This window comes from Ixodes scapularis, unplaced genomic scaffold (genome assembly GCF_016920785.2).
Source record: "Ixodes scapularis isolate PalLabHiFi unplaced genomic scaffold, ASM1692078v2 PGA_scaffold6__148_contigs__length_123643588, whole genome shotgun sequence".
Lineage (NCBI taxonomy): Eukaryota > Metazoa > Arthropoda > Arachnida > Ixodida > Ixodidae > Ixodes > Ixodes scapularis.
The window spans coordinates 72,910,491-72,931,150 of record NW_024609881.1 but is presented as its reverse complement, the minus strand read 5'-3'; the positions used below and the strand labels follow the sequence as shown (position 1 = coordinate 72,931,150).

The 20,660-nt window shown below is 48.9% G+C and overlaps 1 pseudogene; it reads left to right on the top strand.

Annotated features, from left to right (window-relative positions):
- Positions 1-20,660, top strand: part of LOC120844362 — a 48,956-nt pseudogene that overhangs the window by 27,979 nt on the left and 317 nt on the right.

The window sequence follows — 20,660 nt, the reverse complement described above, 5'->3', positions numbered from 1 at the left end:
GTCAGGTGCACTCGCTCGGCGTACTCTCCGAACGTCCTGAGAATAAAGAGGGGCCAGTCATAACAAACTCAACTTGCCGAAGAAAAAATTAAAAGGAGGAGAGTTTGTTATAAAAAAAACTCTAGCCGAAGCAAGCCTCACAGGGGAGGAAGTGGCCGAGTGGGCTAACGCGTCTCAGCTCGGAGGGTGGAGCGAAAGCTTCTGCTGGGAACCTCCTGGGTTCGATCCCCGCCTCCCCCGCTCGTTTCGATCTGGATGAGTTTCGTACCGGCACGTGTTCGTGTGATCACTACTGCGTGATGCACGTTAAAAACCCAAGGTTAACGGTTGTACTGCACTGGCTAAATTTCTCATCTGCAGCTAAGAGACCGATTACCCGTTGTGGCGCATCTCCCTCAATGCTGTATAAACATAAAGAGCAAACCAATTTTTTAGCAAGCCTCACATGTTTCGTCATGGATACCAAAGATGTCCATGACACTCGTTTACCCGACACTGCACAGCCTGTCTCTGAAACTGAACGCGGCCTTTGCATCCAGCACCACGGTGAAACGTCTGTTTAGCTTGGCTGGGGACGTCATTAGAAGGAAAAGGGGAAAATTCTCCGATAAGAACTGTGAGAGACAATTACTTCTGCGAGCGAATAAACTATTTTGGAAGTCATAAAATGACTGCATTTATTTTAGGCTCGCAGGGTTTTTTATGGATCAAAACTGCAGTCCATTTTGCTACCACAAAATATAAAAAGTAACTTCGAAAGTAACTTCAAAGTAACTCGCTACTTTTTACAGTAATTAGTAGTTTACTCAATTACTATTACAAATGCGTAATTTCTACTCTACTCGGATTACTTTTGGCATTGATACTCAGTAACTTAACATAACTACCTTTTTTGAGTAATTTGTACATGTCTGGTATAGCTTTGGCTCCGAGTTGAGGGGATAAATGATGCTCATATTTCTCGATTTTTTTTTGTCGACTGCCATTGCCTAGAAACGAAAAACAAAGCCAATTGTATTGAATTGCTAATTTTAGAAAGTGATTCCAAGCAATATTTAGCGAAGGTAGACAAATCGTTTCATGGCTCCTTTAGGGGAACTGCAATCCAATTTAAGCGTCTACCTTTGTCGCATTTTCCCCATCTTTTGTGGTTCGGGCAACACAGCAGGCACGGAGAGAGCTAAATGCACTATAAAAAAAAGGGGTGTAGACGTTACACCCCATGTCACATATACATCACCCCACAACTTCAGTTCGACGTACAGCGCGCTGACGTCGAATTGACTGCCCAACTTTTGCGAGAGGGTTGATGACGGTGCGGTATAACTTATTAAACAGCTAAAGTACTATCGGGGAAAAATGAAATGCGAACAGAGGAGCGCGTGGCTCGCGGTACAGGCTGCGCCGCCTGGAAGGGAGCCTAGGGGCGAGGGTGCGTGGCCTACTCCGATGTGTTCACGCCCCTCGCTCAGCGCTCCTCAAGCTTTGGCAGCTCGCCTCTCAGTACGCTGCAAGCATCACCGCTATCTTTGCTGGCTCAGCGCGTGCGGTGCGAAGAAGCTCGCCGCACACGCCGAGCGAGCAAAGATAGCGGTGATAGCTTTCAGCGCACCGAGGGGCGCACTGCCGAAGCTTGGGGAGCGTAGAGCGAAGGGCGTGAACACATCGGAGTAGGCCAGGCACCCTCGCCCCTAGGCCCATTTCCAGGTGGCGCAGCCTGTACCGCGAGGCACGCGCTCCTCTGTTCGCATTTTATTTTTCCCCGATAGTACCTACCAAAGTCTACAGGAAAAAAACACAGGTTTTCCAGTTGAGCCTAGAGAGCCCCGATAACTTTTTTTTTGCAGTCAGTCACACTTACATTAACATTTTAATGAGTTGTACAACTCGGTTATCAAGCCGCTTGTGAAATTTGGTAGCGTCGGTACAACGTCTGTGCGTTGTACATCCAACTGAAATTTTGGGGTGTCGTGTACGTGACAAGGGATGTAACGCCTACACCCCCTTTTTCTTAGAGTGTATCAGTGCGTAATATTGCCGAGCGAGCAGCTGACCAAGTAGGCAGCGCGCTTGTGGCCTAACGGATTTTTTTTCCGGCACCGATAGCAGACGGACGTCGAGTCATGCGCTCCGCAGGGGCGGTTACATCGGCCGTTTCTGGCCGTGGTACTTCCATACAGTAACACAGTAAACGAAAAGCGTGGCCACTCAAGCCGATTCGTGACCCAGGAGCTAGGGACTACGACGACCGTTCAGTGGCACTGCAGTCACACACTTAATTTAGACATTTATCATATTTTCACCATTTATAAATAACTCTACTCTATAACCTAACATTTGAAAATTAATAGCAGCTCCAAATTCTTTTAAAAACAATTTGAACAGCTGCGGCTTTGGCTGCGGCTCAGTAGATGGCTTTGAGGCCGTCAACTCGGCGGACGGTGGCTTTCCGTTCACGTTGAGCGAAAGGTCGTTTGGGCTGTTGGGCTGCGCCTGAGGGGCTCGTGCAGGCTTCTCGTCATTCGGTTGTTGGAAAGGTGAGTCGTTTTACTGGCACCGTATTTTGCTTGCTTTTGCCTATATACTAGTTTCGTCTCACCCACCGTGGCCTCACCTTAGCGTGGACTAACCGCGAATGCTGTGCTAGCGCGAGCGGCTAGCCTTGACTCCCTTGACTGGATGGGGCACTCGCTGCACGAGCGCTCGTGCAGCCGCCGAGGCTTGATTCGAAGCAACTATCTCGCGCTTTTAGCACGCGCGGCTAACAATAGTCCATACTAACGTGAGACAAAGGTTGGAAGCACGGGCTAAAGCGCGAGCTAACTGCTCTGAAGGAAGCCCTCGGCAGTTGCACGTGCCCGCGTGCGCTCGTGCAGCGAGAGCGCCAGTCAGGGGCACTCAAGGCATACTCAATTTCATACCTCGTGTGCATCGCTGTCAATGTTGGTGGCGCGTGAGTGTGGCTTTCGCGCCAGCAGCTTTGACAGCGTTGAAAGCGTTGTACCTGGCTCCAGGTATGAAACAGGGTACAAGTAGCCTTCGTGCGCGCTTTGCTTAGGGCAAGGCCGTCCTAAGCAAAGCGCTCTCACGAGAAGAATACAAAGAAATGGGGTGTGACATTACCGTGAACGCTTTTCTTTATCACCGCCCTTTAATGTCGCTTCAATAATTTTGGTTTACAAATTGCTATGAAATCAAGGCACTAAATTCGCGCAATCTCAAATTGACTTGTGTTATTTTCGTTTCCCAGCTGATGCCGCCAGCATGTTTGGCTACGGCACCTACTGTTGCGTAGCCTGGTGCGGAAACAATAGAAGAACGCGCAAGAAGCCGGGAACAGAGTTCTTCCGAGTTCCACGAGACGACAGATTGTTGGTGATTTTATTCTTTGCAGTCCAGAATGTCGTGCACGGTTTTTAAAAATGTTTTGCACGATTCGATTGTGCTGGCATGTCCGTTTCGTGAATAGAAAATTGGATAAAGTTCGCTTTCGTTTTCGCGTCTCTGGTGTACAGCTTGAAAAGTTCAGTGGGTAGAACTTGCGGGCATCTATTAACTCCGATTCCCACAGACCCTGTCTCCGGATGAATATGACACTTCAATACTTCGCTCTCGGCAAAAGGGTTTTTTCACTCACTCATTGCCTTGGGGGTTTCGGGATCGGGGGACGGTCATCAGCGAGGCCCGGGGAGAGTCCGCTGCCACAGCAGCTTCTCCAAGTCCCAGCGGTGGTCGTCCACACCGAGTCATGGGGACATCGTCGTCCAGGGTCGCTGTCCGGTCCGCTTGTCGAGTCCGCCACTCGACGTAGTGCCCGCACTCCCTGCGCCAGCGTCCAGCGCCGTCCGAGCTCGCCTCCATGACCGGTCCCTTGTCTAGTCGGCCGCCCAAGCCCTCTTCCTTTGTCTCCGTTGCCCTTCTTAAGACCTTCCCAAGTCCTTGTCCCGCCGACCGTCCAATCGGGAACCTGCCGCGAGCCGATCCTCCGACGTCAGCGCTGGGTGAGGGGGCGCTTGCCCCGTCCCTCCCGGAGAGCTCGGACGTTCCGCGACAGGACGGCGACTGGAAACGGGAAGGTCACAGGGAACGAAGGAGCGCCCGACAATACGGCGGCGGGGACCGGCAAGGTCACGGAGAGCGGAGGAGCCAGGGAGAGGGTCCCCACACCTCCCCTCCCTCAAGGCTCGGACCCCGGGGGGCTTGAGGTTGCGTGGTCCCCAGGACCCTTGGCAGGGAGCTCGTTCAGCTGAGTGTCACCGATGACGACGAGCACCCTCGATGATGATGATGGCATCAAACCAAGCAGGTCAGCGGTGAACGTTGATTCACTGGGAAGCTCGTGACCGATGGAGCACGGTCCACGAACTGGTCCGGAGCACCACAGCTCACAACACGGACGGGCACTCAGGCACACACAACACGCCGGCACATAAAGTTCGCTTCCGTCCCTAATGTAACAGACAGCGAAATGCGCAAAAACGAATAGCGGCACGCTATATCAGACAGCGAGACAAAACCAATATCTTTCGATCGTTGGACATGCCACGAAATAAAAACAAAACTCTTCATTTCAATACCAACAGGCAGGCAATCATCAAGAACGTCAAGCTACACGTTCAAGAGGTACATAAAAGGAAAACTATTCCTTAACTAAAAAGTATGAGCACTCATTGTATACTCAAATCGTACATACGCCCACTATACAACATTTGCTCCTATCAAACTCAACCGCATTCTTTTAAAACAGTAAACAATCTACCAGAGCGTCAGAACCGCACACCTCTGACAACAATATTAATCTCCAACACACTCGCGAAGAACGCACAAAACCTCAAAAACTAAGAATAACCTTCCGTAAAACAGAAACGGTCACAAATCCAGTTCCGTTCGCGAGGTGCGACTCGAAAAAAACACGCTGCCAACAACCCATGACGGGCACTCATGCACTCGGCGTTCACGCTACCCGAGCTACAAACACGCTACAGCCAAGCTGCGCAGCACGCCTTCATCAGAAGGGGTAATCACCTTACTGAGAGGCCGTTGTTCCGTGGTACGGCCACTTACAGTACAAAGGGAACAGTACCTGGATCGTGCGAACAGCAGATCTCATTGGACAGCCTATTTACAAAGCTATGTCCGTAACGTCTGGGCATCTACCAGACGTTACCGCTTCACCGCTCGGAGGTGACCACCCAACAGGAGCGACGAGCGCGTAACGGCGGTCCGCACCGAACCCCGCACGGGCTCGATAACCGCGGCAAGCGCATCGACGCACGTTAGAGTTCTCCCCCGGCCAAACCCCGACACCGCATAACTAAAAAGTCTTCCAGCTGATGTCAAGGCCGGCCGGGATCGAGCAATAAAGGTACGCCGTCAACGCGTTTCGCGACTCTTCAACGTTCTCGAATCGAGCAACGTGTCCACATACAAACGCAGTAGGTTACGCACAAAGCTCGCCCCCAGCCAAGTCAACCCGCCGCATGACTGAAAAGTCTTCTTGCGACTGTGAGGACAGGCAGGGTTCGAACAATGTAAGTATCCCACACGCGCACCTCTCAACTTCCGCGCAACGAGCGCGATACCGAAATGCCAAATAATCTAACCGGCCAGTCTTGGAGATGGACGAGCTAATAAACTATATTTGCTCTGCATAAACAGTTTCCGCAGCGTCGAAGTGTCTACAGCATTTACCGCCGCATTCCAACACCCGCTACCCATCCATGCAAAGGCTGCAGTTAGTACAGCGACGGGCTGACCCAACGCACAACAGTTATAGGCCGCCGACGGCCATGCCGCTGCCATAATTTCTAGGCTTCCCGGGCACGTACCCGCCGACGTGAACCGTACGTTTTCCCGGGCCAACCGCGCATCTGTACAGGATAAAACTATGAACAACTCGTCACATCATCGCAAGACCGCCACTCCCCTCGTGCAGGTTTTCACTGCACAAGCCCAGCTCTTTCCTCACCCAGCTGTCTTTTCTGCCCTAAATTTATAATTTATCTCTAACCCAGGTCTCTGCACTACCAATTACGCTCTCTACGCCCTCGCGTCCCAACGCAAACCCAACCGCGGCCGAGAGCCGTACTGCATCCGGCGGCAGCGCAAAGCACGCGCTGACCGCCGCTCCTCCGGAAACGGAGAAAACGAAATTAAAGAGTAACTCCCGCCGCGAGGCTCAACCTTCGATATGGCGGTGTGAGGATCCGGAACCAACTGTGCGCACAATCAAACGGGATCAACCTCACGACTCTAAAACCAGATACGCACGGGTCATGCCCATCGCGTCAGACTGGACTCCACGGAGCATTACACACGCACAGCCACTGATAAAGTGAAAACGGAAACTCGGTGGTTTTCGGGATTCCGATGTCCACGCACCAAACATCGCGTATCCGGCACAATTTAGTGGGCTCAGCCCCTAAATGTAGCCTCTGGCCACAAGGTACTCGTTCAAAGCGATCTTGGTCGGAACCACAAGAGCGCATCCGTACCTTAAAACGCTGTCAACTAACGACGCTCAAAACCGCGCCGACAGCTCAAGCAAGGCCAAATGGGAGCTAGCATGCGATCAAACCGAAACGCTAGGCTCCTCCCGGACAAAATGCAATGCGGGAATAATTTCCAAACACAGTCCATGCAACCGCCATCCGCAATGGGAGCGTTCTCCACCCAAAGCGATGCCTCTTTAACGCGTCCGATCAGTAACAAGCGTTACAAACCATTACATCGATACGCGAACAAAGGCGGTTAGGCGCGTCACATCCCCCGAAGCGTGAGCCGGCATCTTTCCCAGCAGACGTGGACGGCCGGAGGCGTAGGTGGGGGGACGCCCGACGCTACATGCCTCGAGGGGTGCGGTAATTTCGACGCACACAGCGCTTTTGCGTAGCAGGACCAACCTGCCAGGGCATCGAACGGTGCGCTGAACCGCAAACACTCAAAGCGCTTCTCGTAACGCGGGATAGGCGAATTACTGACAGGCTGGGGAAAAAGGTTAATCCCTTAAAACAGCGATCAAAATCCGCGCCTCCTAGTCAGACAGGCGATAACGTCAGGACCTCCGTGCGGCCCTCCCGCAACGAAACTTCGTGCGGCGCTCCCGCGACAAAGATGACCCCCAAAAAGAGCGCGAAACAGTGCCCTAATTCAACCGGAAACAGGTTAGAAATCGGAATGCCTGCCTGATCAAAAATCAGGCCCCACGTTGGGCGCCAGTTTATGCGGGCATCTTCTAACTCCGATTCCATCAGACCCTGTCTCCGGATGAATATGACACTCCGACACTTCGCTCTCGGCAAAAGGGTTTATTCACTCACTTATTGCCTTGGGGGGTTTCGGGATCGGGGGACGGTCATCAGCGAGACCGGGGGAGAGTCCGCTGCCCGAGCAGCTTCTCCGAGTCCCAGCGGTGGTCGTCCACACCGCGTCATGGGGACGTCGTCGTCCAGGGTCGCTGTCCGGTCCGCTTGTCGAGTCCGCCACTCGACGTAGTGCCCGCACTCCCTGCGCCAGCGTCCGGCGCCGTCCGAGCTCGCCTCCATGAACGGTCCCTTGTGAAGTCGGCAGCCCAAGCCCTCTTCCTTTGTCTCCGTTGCCCTTCTTAAGACCTTCCCAAGTCCTTGTCCCGCCGACCGTCCAATCGGGAACCTGCCGCGAGCCGATCCTCCGACGTCAGCGCTGGGTGAGGGGGCACTTGCCCCGTCCCTCCCGGAGAGCTCGGACGTTCCGCGACAGGACGGCGACTGGAAACGGGAAGGTCACAGGGAACGAAGGAGCGCCCGACAATACGGCGGCGGGGACCGGCAAGGTCACGGAGAGCGGAGGAGCCAGGGAGAGGGTCCCCACAAACTTCATTCTGGTGATGTGTTTCAGCCTTTATGTTGCATATCATAAGATATCTGCGAGGTAAAATTAACTTTATCGGGATTTTATTGGGCCGTGCAGACTAGCCATTTGTTGGGATTATTTGCAGCAAGTATATATTGCACTCTACTCCACTACTAGTCCATTGTGGTGACTGCTTTTTTAAATGGTCATGTCTGTTTTTTCCTATTATGGTCTTGTGGAATCTGTAAGTTCTCATTTTGATCTTTTTTAATACTCTCTTTGAATGCAACTTCCTTTTCTTTTGGACATTGTTTCTGCTTGACACATAAGTGAAGCGTGAAAGAGATTAAAATCAGGGTGTCTACCAACCTGGCAAGTCTGAAATTCTCAGGTAATTTTGGATCACCTGGAAAGGTCAGGGAATTCTCAGGGAAACTGTCAAAAGGTTGGCTAAATCAGGGAAAGTGACCAGTAAAAGTGGCACGGTGGTGCGGAAGGAAGCCCGGCGATCAGGTGTCACCACGGTTTTGCTGAATAGCATTGCCCAAAATGTCGTCTTTCGAAGGAAGGAACAGCCGGGGAATTTTGTCAAAATAGTCAAGGAAAACCTGGAAAAATCTTGGACTTTGAAAGAAGTCATTTGGCAGACCCTGTAAGATGTATTTAATTAGGCAGTGCATATTGCATGCCAAGCCTTGGTGGAATAATTTGTGATGAGTGGGTCGCAGATACACTAGGCATCAGTCTGCTTGTGGCAGTCTTTTGTCAGCCATTTCATGTGTGCTTTTTATGGTAGTGGTCATGTTAAAACTTGCATGTTAAATATTACACGTTAAGTGTTACATGAACGTAAAAACTTATTAGTCCGTCGGTTGGCTTTCAGTTTTTATTATTTTGGTCATTATTGTTACTTAAATCACCAGGAGCAAGGTATGTTTCATTGTGCAGTGCAGGCTGTGTTAGGGTTATTTAATGACTATGTCGCAAACTAAGTAGGTCTATACTAGTGGCAATCTAGTTTAGACATTTACGTGTCTGTTTTTTCTCATTGTGGTCATCGTGCATCTCAGAAGTGTTCTGCTGAACGTTCTATTTGCATACAAATTGCATTGGATCAAGGAGCGTTGATACTGCATGGCCATTTTTTTTAGTATTTGTTGCTGATGCTGCATATGTTATATGTGTGTGTGCGCCTTGCATGGAACTTGCTTGAGAATACAAAATAGGCTTTCAATCCAATGGCAGTTGTAATTCCAGTCGTTTGATAAGATTTTCATGCGTGCCATAATATGCTTGTCATATTTTTGTAGGATGTACTGTTTGTGAATCCTTGATACACGGTGCTTGTGTTTTGTAGTTTTTGTAATTATATACGAGGCACAAACTGTCCATATTTTTTTGTTGCGAAAATAAACTTTATTGATTACTTCCTGGTGGTGTTCTTCTGGGCACCACAAACCTACATGGGTTTCCTGGCTTGTAAAGTCAGTGTTAACTGTATATAGCATTGTCCATTAGTTGTTCACATCAGAATTCACACATACGTGTGAAGTAATTATAGTTGAAATTTGGCATGCGGGAATAGTATAAAAAGACATAACTCGCAGCAAACCAGATGGCGCAGGCTACCGCCCAACACACTACGCCAAACTAGATGTCTATCCATCTGGGATTTTTTTTTATTGTGACTCCATTCACATAGTTGGGGACTACGACCGTCGCTGCGTGCGCTCCCTGCCAGCTAAATGGGCCGCTGGGGCCTATGGAAGTGTGCGCTCTTTACCTTGTGTAGATTACTCTATAGTACTTCTGCTGTAGATAACGCGAAGGAAACTAAAAGATTATCAGGTTCTGCTGCCATCCCTTCCCGCTGGATACATCGCGACGAACGCGGTGTTTTTACACTGCGATGTGAAGAAACGCCCCTACCGCATACAGGACTTCCGACACGAGCTGGAAAAGCTGGACATCATGAAAGACTTGGCATCAGTGGGTGCGTACCAGATGAACCATGTGTGGATGTTGAGACTGCATTCCTTACCTGCGAAGCAAAAGCTGGTGAACGCGAAAGAACTCGTGGTGAAGGGAGGGCGGTGCCTCGTGCTAGACCCGGCGAGCAATGCAGTCAAGCTAAAACTTCTCTGGGTGCCATATAATGTACCAAGCTTCAAAGTGCAAAAGGAGCTGGAAACGTTCGGGAAGGTCTCCACTTTAACCAGGGAGCGCTTCAGAGAACAAGGTTTTAAAAATGTCGAGTCAAACACGCGTCTCGTGCAAATGACTCACCGTGAGGGTATGACGGTCGACAAAATTTCCCACGAAGTGCGACTGGAGGGATGCAGAGTCCTGGTCCTGGTGCCAGGGAGAGCACCCCTGTGCCTGCGCTGCAGACGAACCGGGCACATCCGGCGAGAATGTCGCGTTCCCCGATGCACCGAGTGCAACCGTTTTGGACATGTTACGGAGGAATGCGTGACCACGTACGTACATGCGGACAATTTTGGAAAGCTCTTCAGCTGAAAGAAGTTCAATTGCAATGCTGCAAATTGATTTAGCAAAGGCATTGGACAAGGTATGTCACGACGATCTTTGGGAGGTTTTGGACCGGGCTAATGTGGGGAAGATTATAATCGAAGGTGTTAAAATGGCTTATAAGGGGTGCTTGACGAGAATAATTATAAACAATTCACTGTCTCCCTTTATAAAAATTTTTTTTCCTCGGTACGCCAGGGCTGCCCAATGTCGGCTTTATTGTTTTCTCTTTATTTGGAACCACTGTGTTTAAGTATTATTCGGTCGAAACAAGTTCAAGGTTTCTGAATGGGTGATGTAGAAACTAAAGTTCTAGCGTATGCAGATGACATTGCTGTGTTCTGTAGTAACAAAGAGAATGTTGCTAGTGTTTTAGAACTGTGTACACAATTTTGCAAAGCAACCGGTGCCGTTGCTAATGTTGACAAATGTAATGGTACCTTGTACGGCGAGTGGGATACCATGCCTCAATATTTCAGAGGTGTTAAATGGAGCTGCGTTCCCAGCAAATACCTTGGAACCCCGCTACAATATATGGAAACTAATTCAGAATATTGGGCGGACGTTGTTGAGGACTTAACAGAGCGGGCAACCAAATGGTGTGGCCGCGACATGTCGATAATCATTAGGGCCACTCTCTGCAATGTTTTTCCTAATCGCCAAGTTATGGTATGTACTACTAGTCCTACACTGTGTACGAAATAGTATACAAAAATGCATAGAATTTTTGCTGCTTTCATTTGGAAAAGCACGGGGGAACCAATCAGACGCGATAACCTCTTTTGTTCAGTGTCAAAAGGAGGACTCCGTCTGTCCCACCTATTTGTCCGACAAATTGTTTAACGTTTTCTTTTCTTGAGAAACAAAAAAACATCCCCTTTTGCAAGTAATGTTTCATACAAGAATAACTCCTCACTTGCCTTCCGTTCTGGTTTCTTCTACCATTGGAGGAAGGTCGGTTTTGTGAAGGAGGTGGTGAATGCTTTAGAATTCTTAATGGCGCGTTACTCGCGGGAGTATTTGTTCACTGTCACCAGAAAAAAGTTCACCAAAGATCGAATTGATAGTCTCTTCCCCGCTCCGCTGTAGAGAACTTTGTTCATTAACATGCCTGGGGATGATGTCTTTGTTCGCGTAAAGAAGATGTGGATCCCCCCAGCGGTGAAATTCTTCCTTTTTTGGCTGCTTAGTGTCAATGCCAGTTAAACTATGGATGGCTCAGAGAGGTATGTTTTTACATTGGGGTGCTAACTGTCTACTGTGCAAACAGCCTGAGACAGTTGAGCACGTATCCATAGTCTGCTGGAGCGCAATCATGTTCTGGGACGTCCTAAAGCGCACTATAAAGAAGGACATAGATATAGCATCACATTCTATTCGGTTCCTTCCTGTTAACAAACAAGAGAGTGTCCCGCCCGATATGATCATGGTGTTAGGTTTGTTTGCTCTGTGGAAATCTCGTATGGATGTCCGCCATGCAGTAGAAAACCAAAATCTGCTCCACAGTATTTCACTGAACTTGCTACTCAGGTGAAGAGTGTATTTTGAGTGTACGGACGCAACGCCTGACTGGTCAAGGCTGTTGCATGTGCTGCTGTATATGAAGGATTTTTAACTCTACAGCTGCCCAAAAGATCTGGGTAGTGTGTGTTTAAGCACTGAATAAAAAAAAGCGCTTGTGGCCTAACAGTTATCTTGCTTGGTTCCCACGCAAAGGGTCACGGTTCGATTCCAGGCAGCGGACGTACATTTTTATTATGTTAGTAACTCTCACATTCTAGTAAATTCGAGAACCCTGTTGCGTATTCGAGGTACGAATGTTCTAGGCGCCTAATGTTCTACGCCGAACATTCCAGAAGCTCCCGCGTGTACATAACGGGCTCCGCGGGGCGAGCCGGGGTCAGTCTCGCCCCAGCGTTCAATCCTGCTGTTACGACGACTTCAACGCCGGCGACGCTCTTTTGTTATCTTCTGTTACCTCTTTTTGTTTTGGGCACAAGTTCGCTCCATTAAACGTTTCAATTTCATCCGTCATTCCTGGTTCGTCGCCTCGTCATTCGCGACAATATTTTAACCGGACGACGCGGAAGTTTCCTCCACCCACGGGGTGCCCCGTGGTACCGAACGCGCGCGGCATGCGACGACATCCCGACGTTGTTGGTCCTGGCCTTACGACTAATGAAAGCCGCTAAATGTTTTTTTTTTTATGCGGCGCTGTTAAGGGTTAGTTTCCCCAATTTCGTGCCCCTGGACAAATAAATCTCGACACAACCCTCTGGACAGCTACCGCCATTTATGATCTGCGGCGTCACATAGTATAGCTCCGCTGCTCTTCCTTCTTCACCAGAGTGGAAAAGCTGAAATTTTTTTTTGGGTCAAAATACAAAATATAAGTGGTGCAAACCGTTTCAATTATTTATGAAAGTAGTTTTTGTTTATCATTTTACATAAAAAACAAACAAATGCTGTTTCTGAAGTACGGAAACAAGAAATGATCCGTCGTCATACCCGCCCCCAAGCGGTGGAAAAGGTGTCGCATACTAGAAAAGGGTAGAGGGATAAGGCGCCCACGCACGGCCACGCAATTGCTATGAAGTGGCAAACATAGAAAGGTCCCGGACGTACGCAGCGGCGCTGCAGTCGTTTGAGCAGGAGGATCCGACCGGTTCCGAGCGTTCCGAAGACCTTCGCCGAACAGGTTTGGCTTGCGGTTTGGTCGTTCGGCGGTTTGACAGCGCGAAGTGACACCCGTTCTGAACTGATCTTTACCCCGTGTTTGCTGTCGTTTGTGGCCAATGAAGTGGCATGACGAATTAGTGTTTAATCGCGCAGCAAATGGAATGCCGAAGTGCCCTGGCCCCCCTCTTCATCCTACCATAGCCTCCTCTATACTGAAAAAAGCATGGCAGATCGCCACGAGACGCTCCCGCCGAAAGTGAGAAGGTAGAGCGGCAGACAGTAGTCATGTAACGGGCGCCCCGCTACGGCGAGAAGCCGGAACACACTTGTCACGAGCGATGGAATGTCCGCTCGTGCTTTTCGCGTTCCTCGGTCTACCACTTCTTTTCTCGTCGTGTTTGAAAACCATGTTTTCGGGTCGTCGCCGCTGCAGAAGCTGTGCTCTCAATACCAGACTCCCAGAGAAATGCTCTGTGCTACCAGATCCTCGCGTTCCAAATCTGCGACCGGGCACTCTATGGCTCCGTCATCGAACTGCCAGGCTTTGTGAGTATAGAGGAGGTTATGATCCAGCCTATCCAGCACATGCTTTAGTGGCGCTCTCTCGAGCCGTCGACACGGAGTGCGGTAGCCGTGAGCGCTCGCTGAGCTCTCTACCCCTCCTCTAGTTCACGGCCACCCAAGCCAGGACCAGGGACGTCATGAGAGAGGTTATTTGTTGCTTGTTTTTGTAATTCTAATCTGCCTGTAACTTATAATATAAAGCGAATTTCGAGAAAAGAAAAGTTTCACTAAGGTACTACATTCAGTGTGTTCAAATTCGGTGCAAATTGAAAAACAGTCAACACGTCATTGCAGGACCCCTTTAAGGAGTTGCTATCCCGCAACGGCAGTGACATTCACATTCGATCGTATGTTTTATTTCCTCCTCCTCCTACAAGTACTTCTAGCAGCAAGCGCCAGGATCGCGATCAAAAACACATTACAGGCCAGCTTTTGTGACGCCACTCCTTGCACCTTTGGGACCACGTTTGCTGTGCGGGCGGCATAGGACTCTAAAAAGCGCACCATTCAAAAGAGAGTTTTCGTAGATCGTTTTCACCGCTGCGCAACCCTCTGCGCAGCCCGCTGCGATACCCGGATCTCTACAGTCAAAGCTATCTCTAAAGTCAAGGCATGCGCAGCAGCGGCTTCTTCGCTACGGATTGCTTAGCGGAGGGGGAAACGCGGCCTACGACAACTCCATAAAGACTCGTTCAATGTAACGCAGTCACACAAACGAATGTATCGTGTGTTGCTCATGGTAATCGCGGGAGCGCTTCGCCGACGCTTGTTTCGGCGTGGCCTCCACCGCGTGAAGGCCCTTTCACACACCTGCGTTCGGAGCGACCACTATGCTTACGAACGAATGCAACCGCTGCGACTTCTACTACAACTGTGCGTGACGAATACACACACATGCAACCGCATGCAACCAAACGAATCAACAGCCAATGAAAGACGAGCTTCAGCTTTTTCTCCTAGCCAATAGGAAGCAACCCAGCTACGCTTACAAACATGGCGGACGGTTTCGTGCCCGGCGCTAGGTCCTCACCGGTGCAGCCCGAGGTTTCGGCTACGGCGTACAGTCACGAAGATCTGCTGTGCGCCTACAATAGCTGTGCAAAGGCTGGTTCAGACATCTGAAACGAACCCGTTATCCACGACTGCGTCCGTTGTGACCGGAACGACCACACTGCGGCGCGCGTACATTCCTGCAGCCACTGCAACAAGCGCAGCGGGTCGGCAGCACGGTGACCGCCTCTCCGCCGCTGCTAGCTGTTTCAGCGGTGCGTCTAAAAAGAAGGGGACGCACTGCCATTCACTTGCGTAACAGAACGTAGACAGACCATCTTCTATGACCTCAAGCTTTATTAATTTTTTTCAGGATATGCTTGCAGGGTAGTGCATATAAAAAGAAAAAAAAAATGCAGTCCGCCGTCTTGCACGTCCACGACTTTAATACACGACATTGCCAACGGTACAAACCTCGCCACACGCCTTTCCTACGATTATAAAAGACGATGTAATCTTAGCAGTGATATAGCTATGAAGAAATATAATTTCGTGATCAAAGAGACGTTGCGAGCGTTCAGGATCGCTAGCACTAATCACTTTTTTGGGTGATGAAAACGCGTGAAAATTCGCATCCTTTATACGGTACGCACCAGTAATACCATGAACTTGAACACACGCATGCGCCAAAAAAGAATTCCGGGCGATGTTCGAGGACACAAATGCTAAGTAAGCACCAGTGCAGTCGATGTAAACAAACACGACGACACGGGCGTTTCTGTTGTTTTGAGAGTGCCGCCACGAGATCGCCGCACGAGTAGGTGGATCTTCCCTTTTAGTACGTGCTGGGTTATCATAACGACACACGACGAAAATTCAGTCAAGGATAGCGCTTTTACGGGGAACGACGAGCTTCCACCAGAGCGTCCACGTCAGCGATCGCCACCGAAGCCATGTTTTTAGATAGAAGGAGCGCGGCACGACCGGGATGCAACGCGCGCGACCAAGCTCTCCTCGACCTGTGATTGGTCTGTCGCTCCCGTCGTTCCCGAACGCAACGAAAAAGTTCAGCCTGGCTCAACTCCTTGCGTTGCGAACGAACACAAACGAAACGACCGTTTGACGCTTCGTTGCTATGGCAACTCGTCGTTCAAAACGGTTGCATTCGTTCGTAAGCGTAGTGGTCGCTCCGAACGCAACTGTGTGAACGGGCCTTGAGTCAAAGAAATTCTTGCTCATTTGAAGCGACCGCACGAATCGGTCTCTTAGCGTACCGAGGTTTACGTTTGTACAGAGGTGACCGAGGATGATGTATTTTGTGCATAAATATTTTAGTATCTACGGCGGCAATCTGCTAAAATAAAGGTGTCTGATTGGCGGAGGACCCGACAAATTGTGGCAGCCGTTGACATATTGCCGCGCGCAAGGCTGAGAAAGCAACGCTCGGTCACGGTCCTCCAGAAAGTTCCCGTTTATTCATGTACCGCACGTAACTTCTATCATTTATCCCTGCTTTTGTTTTCTAGAAAGTGCGTGTTCATTCTCGCCCCGATCACGCGACGCTCGAACCGCTTTCGCCGAATCTTCGAGATAGCGGCGCACTCTAGATAAGAGGCCGCCCGCGACCTTGTCGAGTCAGTCTCGCCCTAGCGCTCGATTCTGCTGACACGCCGACTTCGACGCCCGCGACGCTCTGCTTTCTTCTGTTTCCTTCTTTATTTTCGGCACAAGTTCGCCACATTAAACGTGTATTTCTCCCTGTTTATTTCCTGTTTTCTTTTGGTCACCAACCGTGACAATATATGACTAGAAAGCCTGTACCGTATTTGCTCGAGTAATAAGTCGTCCTTCTTATCAACAAGTACTGTGGGTCTGCTTTCCCGCGGAGCACGGGGAAAGCTAATCACCGCGATCGACGGAAAGATGACAGCGATTTACGGGACGGAGATAACGTGTTCATGCGAAATCGTTATCTGCTCAGATCGCATTTTGATGGAGAATCGTGTTCTCGACCTTGTTATTCGTTGCGTTTTTATGCAGAACGCGATGATTGGCGACAAGCGTGCTATGCAGGAAAGTAGACACAAGGGCCTTGTTCCTAAGAATTGCGAACATTACTCGTGAAAATGCGGTATTACGGAGAGTTTCCGACAGCTCGATCGAGATCAAATGGTCTATGGACCGCGTTTGAGATAAGAGCTGCGAGGAGGTCTTCGAGAGCGTTGATCGTCTCTCTGCGTTTCCGCCTGCTTTCCTTTTCGCCACGCGAAAACGCGGCACATGCGCAATTGCGATTAACGTTCATAGTCTCTAGAGTGCACTGAATATCATATAGAATATAAATATTAAGAATATAACTATAATCTAAAAGACTATTTTGTTTTACGGTATGAAAAGGTCGGTGTATTTGTTCTATAACACTTACCGCTGTGTATGCAGCGGAGTCTCGCAACCATTTTAATTTTCTTACTAATGCGTGACAACGGTCGACGGAGTGAGGCTACCATGTATGACTACACTGTTTCGAAGTTACTGCACTCCACAGTGGAGAAAAACGTAACCCTTTCAAGGCGCACTTTCGTGGTATAGACATTTACCTTGACGCCGTCTGTTTTTCTTCCTACTTCTAGGAAGATCACGTTTCATTTCGACAACTTATATTCGTGAACATGTACCACCGCTATAGCAAAACATCAAGAAAGACCGATGGTATTCATGTAGAATAATAATAAATCGCACGTAGCTGCCTCTACTTTTTTGCCATTCCAGTTGTTTAAGACTCTCAACGACACATATCTTTATCGGAAAGACACCAAATCTTCCAATGAAACTTCGCTGGTTGGAAAACCGACCACATGTTTGTGGATGCTGTGGAAGACAGAGGCGAACGTGTCTAACGTCAGCATCTTTTTGACCTACACAGATGAAATGAACGAAACGTAGGGTAACATTTAAGCTTCGCCCCTAATTGAACAGTGACAATAACTTAACAGACTGTTGTTTGCTTTTTTACAGGATAATCGATATACTATTCGTGAAAAGTGAATCTGAAAATACCTTAGAGTTTACGTTCACTGATATGGCTTTAGAAGGTAAAACATCTTTTACTTTTAACTTTGCGAGTTCAGTTTCGTTGGCATTTTCTTCCCCTTCAGGCAGTTCTTTACTCTGGTATAGACCTATATAAGAACGTGATATATGAAATACCTTATAGGTTTTATAGAGCTTCATCTTTCCGCTTGTGCAATAACCCCCCCCCCCTCCCCTCCCTGGCCCTTCGCTCAAGGCATACGACGTTTGTTGAAGCTACTTTCCGACTTTTAGGGGCGAAGCTCCTTAGGGTCTAGCCTTGTCCGTCCATCCGAACCTGCGCGGGGAGACCCCAATGGATTTCTAGTCCATCGCCTTAACCACTGGGCCACGAATGCGGGACGAGTAGGGGGCTCTGAGATGTGGTACTAACTCAAGAGATGGGGCTTGATGAAACGTTGCATGTAGCCGCTCAACGTCTATACAGGAGAGGGCGCTGCGGTCAAATGCTCAAATGTGTATATAACCACGTTTCATACCACACATTCTCTTCTTGGCATGGACCGTTGACTTAAGCGGTGGAGAAGCGTTCCCACGGCTTCTAGAGGATCCAAACTGATCCGCTAGAAGAATCACTGGCTCTGCATTTCACCAACATAAAGCAGTAATAATGAAGTCGAAACGCAACCCGGAACTCAGCACTACATGTGAGCAATAAAAAAATCAGCACCATCAGCACTACCTATGAACTATAAAATCAGTATCATCAGCACCACCAGAGCTTCGCCCCAATCAGCATCATTCGCCACGTGGAGATGCGGTCATTTTTTCATTGTCAAAGCAGTGAACTTTTTATGTGGACTCCAAAGGTAAGGAAGGCGCATATGCAACAATTTGTCGCTCCCCATATAAGACGAAATGTATTTTAGTTTGAACGCCGCAACCACCACTGGTTTGTGTCATGTATTAGTCATTGTTTCTAGCGTTGAGCATTTGACTGGAACTGATTGCAAGAAAATCTGCTCCGAACAATCAGGAAGCAGTTGTGTCAAATGCTTGCAGAAAGTGCACAGTTAAACCACTCGTCTCCATAAGTTATGACACAAACGACGGTGGATGCTGCCAGTTTCTCCGACCAATCAAATAGCGCGTGTCCGTACTGCCATTTTAAGCCGGGGTTACACTGCTTATACCATCGTACAAAATACAGTGTGCTAGCAGATTCGAACGGGAGTCATCGAGAGGCCCGTGCTTCGAATGCCTCATGGCAATGAGTTCAAGAAGAAAACTTGTCACGAGGCATTCTACCAACGGATATTGTGGTGAGTCGTGCTTGCAGACTGTCTCTTGCATCCTATATGAGTAGCGTGACCCCGTCTTTAGGGATTGCATGCTTTCAGGCAAAGCGGTATCGTGACCAAACGGTCATGTACTGTCAAAATAACGTCCCACTTTTTTGCTACCGAAGCTCTACGGCGCTTGAAGCCTCATATCGAGTTCCTTTTCGTTTATTCGAAGGATTAAAACAAAAAGAGGTTTTCGTGTTTCAAGTGCATTTGGGTTGTTTACACGCTGGACGTCGATTAAAAAATTTAACCCAATTAGTCGTCACCATTTAATCAAAAAATTAATCGATTAATTGATCTTGTTGGTTTTCATGCATAATATTTTTAGAACGTCACATTTACATTTTGTTTGCCTTTGCTGAATATGCTTTAAACGGCGCAATATGCAATTTCGATTATGAATCAAGCTCGACGTGTAGTTAAGAACAGTTAAAAACATTAACACTCACAGATTCTCGCTTCAGCTGCATGATGCAAAGGGGTTCGTTGATATTCTCCGGCACGAGTGACCTCCTTTCATTGCTCACAGTATATAGTCTCTGCGGCACTAAATAAACACTCGCACGGCGTTAAATTGGCCGCGACAACTGTTACTTTCTGCACTTAGACGCTGTGCTTCAAAGCCTGTTTAACCTAAGTCACCATAAGAGACGTTCCCCAAAGAAATAGTGACGCTCCGAATAACGGGAGGCGGACCTTGGTGGGAGGGTACTGCTCGTGGAAGCAGCGTTTATGAACAATTCCGTAACTGAGTTAATTTAAAAATGTTGGCATTGAAGGCACGCCCCAGTAAGCTGTTAAAGAGTATAATGGGTAAATGTGATTAAGTATGACTACAGTTGCCACACTATACTCTTAGACAACTTTCTGTGACTATACAGTCGAAGCTATGGTCGATCGTGCGCTTCCGCACCTTCAGCGTCCATTAAGACACGCACTATTAATGCGAAAGCATTAACTGTTCCATGGAGCGAGCTGACGTCATCAGTTTGAAGCGCGAAAACGGCACCTAGTTTCCTTGATCCCAAAGAAGAGAAGTAAAGCTGATGGATTTCGTCTTCGGTTCCATTGGCTGGCGCGCCTCGACGGGGCTCCCATTGGCCGCTGCGCTCGTCAGTTTCCACGACCGCTCACCCCATGGCGCTGCGTGCCCATCAGCGCGCCGTTCACACGGAGCGTCCAAGGTCAGCGTGCCCAGGGGAGCACGCGCGCTGACCGGCGACGAAAGGTACGCAGCAGACGAAAAAGAAAGCGGACGAGCGGCTTGCATGCTTTCGCGTTCACAACTCATAAGAAGTGCTTAGGTGTACCTCGAGCCTTTTTAACTTATTCTTAAATAGCTCTCTGAGAATATAATGTGGCAACGGCGGTGAAGCTTAACCGCCGTTAAGGGCGTGCCCGTATAACTAGGGTATAACTAGGGTACACAACGTTCTCAAACGGTACTGTGTGTATGGGCCACTTTCATAAATTGCCGCTACAGCTCACCACGTCAACCGCGTTCGTGATCGCTAAATACTACCTCAATTTACGGTTCATAGTTGACGTCACGTCCTGCTCAGGAGACGTTTTTTGACGACAAAGCAAAACGTCAGTTTTGGTTTCGTCAATTTTGTTTTTACGCAAAATAGTTTTTTTTTTTAAACTTGGGCATATTGCCAGGTTCTACAGGATCGGATATTACCCTTT